We start from the raw sequence: 6,621 nt of genomic DNA, 5'->3' as shown, positions 1-6,621 counted from the left end.
TAACTTTTTAAGAATCCTGACAGATGAAGCCTAGATTTGCTTTAACAAACTCTTAGTTAAACCATGGATGTTAAACATACTGCTTGAGAAGGCTTAGAATGAAGTAAAGAACATGTTATTGAAAATCAAGGAAAAGGGATCATAATACTCTAGTGGCCAAAAGCTTGACAGAATTTTTTCCTGAATGTATGTAGAAAGCAGAACTTGTAGATGATAAAGTTATTTATTTAGCTGAGGAGGTTTTCAAGCAAGATGTTAAAGGTACTGCCTGGTTTTAACTTGCCTTATGGTAAAATGTAAGAGGAAATAGATAAATTAATGGAAGAACTGTTAAACAAAAAGCAAACAGAATTTGATGATTTGGGAAAATTTCAGCCTATTCTGACAGCACAAGCTACTAAAATTAAGAAATTGCTGTTGAAAGTGGAGCATAGAGAAAAAGTCATTTGTGTGGATAGGCAACACTTTGATCAAATCTTAGATCAAAAAGAATATTAAGTCACAAGAGATTAAAAATTTGCTTTATAGATCTTCTCAATCAAGTCAAACAGCTTCTAAGAAGCTTAAAGGTGTTGTACCTCAGCCATTTCACCAAAAGCCAAAGATAGAAAAAAGATATCTCAAATTGATTTGTGGACTTGAGATCTGTCTAATGGGGTGAGATATCTATATCAGTAGAAATACTTACAGCATGGGCTAAAGGGAAAAATAGATTACAAAATGAAAGCGGGTTGTTAGACCCCCATGATTCGACTGGCAGAAAGTAGGCCAACAGTGTGGAACCAAGAGCCCAGAGAGAATTTCTGAGAGCCACAGAGAATTATTGGCCACAGACTTTTAAACCTAAGGGAGTCTGCCCAGTGGGATTTCAAAATGTCTTTGGACCCTTGACTCCCTTTTATTTTCAATTTTCTCCTATTTGAACAACCACTTTTACAATTATTATTCTGTTTTTGTCCCGCAATTGTGTGATAGGAACAGATAAATGTTTATTTAATATTACAGATCCACAAATGGAATGACATTGTGCTCAGGAACCTCATTCATGCTGATTTAGATTATTTCAATGATGATATTTTGAATTTTGAGCTGATGCTATAATGGAATGAGACTTTTGAGGACACTGGAATGGGATGAATGTATTTTACATGTAGAACAGATGCGAATCTTTGCGGGGGCCAAAGGGTAGGCTGTGGTAGACAGAAAAATGGTCCCTCAAAGATGTCCTGTTCTAATGCCCAGAATATATGAATATGATAATATATCACTCCTGTGTTTACACAATGGCATAGCACAGTTGCTGAAGATAGGGACATCATATGGCTTGGCCTAATTTAATCACACAAGCCCTAACATAATCACAAAAGGAGATAACTTTTCTACCTGGTGGTGGAAGGGGATGTCAGAAGAAGGCCTCAGTGTGCTTTTGCTAAATTTGAAGATAGAGCGGGCACGAGCCAAGGAATGTGGGTAACCTCTAATGCTGAGAACAACCTCCAGCCAACTCCTAGCAAGGGAATAGGGACCTCACTCCTACAACCACAAGGAAACGAATTCTGTTAACAACCTAAAGGAGCCTGGAAGTGGATTGCCTCCCACAGCCTCCAGAAAAAAGCCCAGATTAGTCACCCTCTTAATTTCAGCCTTTTGAGACCCTAGGCAGAGTACCCAGCTGAGTCTACCTGGATTTTTAACTTACATAATTGTGTAATAATAAATGAGTGTTGTTTTAAGTCACTAAATTTGTAGCAAATTTCTACACAAAAATAGAAAACTAATATCATGTTAAAAAAAAAACAGAAAGCAAAAAACAAAAAGCAAAGACTTTGTCTTCTTTTAGAAAGGCATCAGAAATCATCTCTATGGGAATGCTGTTCATTTTAAATGAAGTAACAGATATGTTTTCTCTGGTCACTCCCTGTGGAAATCATTTATTTGTGAATCTAGAAATAAAAGTAAATCTTAATTGTTTTCTTTCAAATTGAAATGCTTAAATCATAAAGCCAAAAATTTAAAATGAATGAACCGAGCTAATAAAGCAAAGAAGGAATTTTGGCTTCTAAAGCTTTCAAATAATTAATTGAACAAAAATTTTTGATCTTCTAGCATGTGCCAGCCTCTATGTGTTATTAGAAGTGTAAAAATAGCCCATGCTAATAGCTGTCCTCAAGAAGTTCAAAAGACCAATGAACAATAATCTTAATAATAATGGGCAGCACTTATTGTGTGCAACTTACGTGCTAGATGTTATGCTAAGAATGTATTTGCATTCTCCTTTTCCACAATTAATAAATAAGTCCACAATAAAGGACACGATAGAAGTACATACTGGATAACATTTATGACACAAAATAAACTAGCACCTACAAATGTTATACATTGATAGAAGTAAATAATAATAATAAAATAAACTAGTAAACATTGCTCATGAGGGAGACTGAGAAGACTTGAGCTGTTAAAGACTAAGGACTTGCAAGACAGATAAAATAAAGATGAGCATTAAAAGCAGATAAAATTATGTGTGTTAAGGCTTGAAGGCATGAAACAGTGAGTTTTATTTCGTAAATTTACAAGTACACTAGCTCGGTACAAGAAAAGAAGGTAACAGGAGAGAAAGGCAAAAGTCAGCCAATGGAAGAACTGATGTGCTAAGGAATTACAGACTGTGCTAGCTGTTCCAAAACTATTTTGACTTTAATTATAGGAATACACTTTTTCTTTTCCACCTACTTCCAAGTTCTTGCATTTGAAGACATTGACCTACATTAAAGAGAAATGCTTACAGTAAGGATATAAATTATTTTAGAAACCCAAATGAAAACTGCTCAGTTAATTTCACATAGTCCCACACACTTATTTTTAACCACTATGTATAGTGGGACACAGGAGATTATACTATTTGCAAAGTCCCATAAGTAGAAAGGTTCTTATTAAGAATTTGGGCTCAAGTGCTATGACTCTTACTCCAGGGATTTTTCCACTGGACCTCCAAATATTTTAGTAGTTTTCAATAATGACATTTGAAATTTTTTAAAAAATTTCTTTAAAAGATTTGAAACCTCGTTTTTAAAAATTAAGGTAAATCATTCAAGGCAAATGTTCAAAATGGTTTCTACTAGAAGTTTAATATAATACACATAATTAAATAAGCTTCCCCCAATTATGTCCACAAAAGAAAAAATAAAACAGATGAGAAAGAAGAACATGGAAAACAGTAATCTCAGTCTTTGGGAGGCAAATATTTTTGTTGGAAGCTCCCTTGCCATACCAAGGTCCTCTACTCTGACAGAGCACTTTAGATTTCTGGGTTATGCAAAGAAGAACGACATTAATCTTCGTCACAAAATCCGAGGAAATTTTATTTAATTCTTAACAAGAACATTATGCCCAGGAACACCATGAAAGCATTGGACTTCTCTTCAGCCTGACACAGCAGAAAACTTGCACCCAGCCTTCTACAAATGAGCCTCTGATAACTATTATAATTTTTAAACTCTTGCTTTTCACACACACACACACATACACACCACTTACCATCACTGTGCTAGTATACATAACCCTATAGTGATAATATATATTCTTGAACAAATGAATCTTTCAATGTCTTCCTTTTTGCTTTCCTATTCTTTCTAAAAATATATCATTTTCTAAATCAGTCATAGCCTTGGACCATTCCAGATTCCTAGTATCCTCCCCTATAATAATGTTGGTCTTGGAAGATAATATTCCAATACCCAATGCCCTCATATCAAAAATATCAAGGGCAAAGTTTTCACATCAAGAAAAAAAGTGTGTGTTTTTAGCTTTTTAGCTTTTCTGCGTTCATCACAATAGTTATGAGCAGACTCAAGACAGAGGTGAATGCCAAGAAGTTATCTTTCTAAGGTAAAAATTGTCATGCAAAAAAGCTTTTCCCTAAGTGAACAAAGACATTGATTATTCAAATAAGGCTTTTTAGACTTGGAGAAATTTTACTTCTTTATTCAGATAATTCATCTTCAGGTTTAAAAAAAGAAAGGAGGAGAAAATAACAACTTCATGTCACTAAATTTGAAATTGTGGGCAAAATGCCTTATAAAACCTTTTTAAATTTAACTTTTATTTTAAGTTCAGGGGTACATGTGCAGGTTTGTTATGCAGGTAAACTCATGTCATGGGGGTTTGTTGTGCAGATTATTTCATCACCCATGTATTAAGCCTAGTACCCATTAGTTATTTTTCCCGATCCTCTCCCTCTTCCTATCCTCCACCCTCTGACAGATCCCAGTGTCTGCTGTTCCCCTCTATGTGTTCATGTGTTCCCATTATTTAACTCCCACTTGTAAGTGAGGAGAAGGGGTATTTGGTTTTCTGTTCCTGCATTAGTATGCTAAGGATAATGGCCTCTAGCTCCATCTTTGTTCCTGCAAAGGGCATGATTTTCTTTTTTATGGCTGCATAGTATTTCATAGTGTATATGTAACACATTGTCTTTATCCCGTCTATCAGTGATGGGCACCTAGGTTGATTCCACGTCTTTGCTATTGTGAATACTGCTGCAGTGAACATACATGTGCACATAAAACTTAAACAGACATAGCTATTAATGAAATTGAATCTACTCATTGTTGGAAATTGTATTAGTGTTCAAAATATTTTCAGTCTCTTATTATGATGCTCCATCCCTAAGGGAGGATTGTATGTTCTCAGCCTGTTTAATCAGGTATGACTGTTGAACTTCCTTTGGTTAATGACATGTAAGCAGAAGAGATGTGTTCTCTACTCCAGGTAAAAACTTTAGAAGCCATCACACTAGTCATCATGAACTGATTACCCAGCCATGTAGCTGGTACTGTAATAGACAAGGCCAGCTCCATCATTTTTTTTCCTGGCATTAAGTGATGGGAATAGAGCCACAGCTAACCCATAAGGGAGAAAAAGTATAAGCAAAACATAAACCTTTCTTTAAAAGCCATTGAAATATTAAAGTCATTTGTTGATACAGCCTGATCTAAACTATCCAAAAATAGGAGGAAATTTCCTGTTTGCCTACAGCAAAGATGACACTAGTGAAACTTTAGAAGTATATTCCCTGGGTTAAATCTAAGGATACTCACTATCAACAATACTATATAATATTGTATCACATGTTCTAGTTAGTTCTGTAAGACAAGAATAAGAATATAGATGATACACACAGATAGGTTTTGTATATTTATATTATCTAAAAAATATAGAAATACATATGAGAAGTAGTAAAATAAAACTGACACTTTCCCAAGAGAACTGACAGCTAAATACTACAATTAATCAGAGACTTCAACAATGTTGCTGGGTGCATGTTCTACCTAAAAACCATTGCAGAACATCAATTACATTCCCATATGCAAGTGACAAACAGCTAGAAAATAAAATCTCTTGAATCTTCCATTTATAATAGTAATAATAAGATATCAGAGATAAATCTAGCAAAAGATATAAAGAATAACTGATAAAATGTTATTGGAAAACATTGAAGACCAAAATAAATAGAGAGCTATACCTCCAGGTTAATCTATTAAATCATTCAGTTACATTCAAATTCACAGAATGTCAATTCATTGAAGTTAACAAAACCAATTATCACATATATAAAAATGAAGAAAGATACAAGAATAGTAAGTAAAATATTGAGAAGAAAATGATAAGATTCAGAACAAATAAGTATAATACTGAAGAAAAATTATAAGGAATGGATAATTGCTCTGTTAATATCTTGGCTAGTTATAAAGTAAAAGCAATTGAGACTATGTGGTATTGGCACATTGGGAAGACTTAAGGAAGAAGAAGAAGAGGAAGAGGGAGAGGAAGGTGAAGGGGGAGGAAAAGTAGGAGCAGGAGGAAGAAGGGGTGATCAGAAAAGATCCCAGAATCAGAGCCATATACATATGAGAACTTTGGACATGATGAAGATGAGATTATTATTTATAGGAAAATATTTTAGGTCTTCAGGATAGAAAGAATAAGCCTTTAAGGAAAAGATTGATAAATTATATTATAATTTAAAACTAAGGTACATTGAAAAGCATTATAAAAGGAAGACAGAGATGGAGAGGGAAGGAGGAAGGGAGAAAGACTGAGAAAGGACATTTGTCCTACATAAAATAGGCAGAAAATTAGTAGCTAAAGCACATAATCATACATGGTTGCCCTTTGAACAACATAGGGGTTTGGGGCACCACTGACCCCATGCAGTCAAAAATCCACATATAACTTTGGCTACATAAAAACTTAACAACTGTTAAGTTGTTGACTGGTGGTCTTCACCAATAATATAAACAGTCAACCCATATTTTGTGTGTTATATATATTATATACTGTATTCTTACAATAAAGTAAGCTAAAGAAAAAAGTTATTTAGAGAATCATAAGGAAGAGAAATATATTTATTCTTCATTAAGTGAAAGGGGATTATTCCTACAGGTCTTCATCCTTGTCATCTTCGCATTGAGTAGGCTGAAGAGGAGAAATCTGAGGGGTTGGTTTTGCTGTCTCATGGATGGCAAATATGGAGAAGGCAGAAGCACAGGCAAGAAAGGTAGGAACACTTGGTGTAGCTTTATGAAAAAAATCACAATTTCTGTCTCACTTTTTGCTTTTTCA

The sequence above is a fragment of the Macaca thibetana genome, chromosome 4 (genome assembly GCF_024542745.1).
Source record: "Macaca thibetana thibetana isolate TM-01 chromosome 4, ASM2454274v1, whole genome shotgun sequence".
NCBI lineage: Eukaryota > Metazoa > Chordata > Mammalia > Primates > Cercopithecidae > Macaca > Macaca thibetana.
This window is presented reverse-complemented; position numbering follows the sequence as displayed.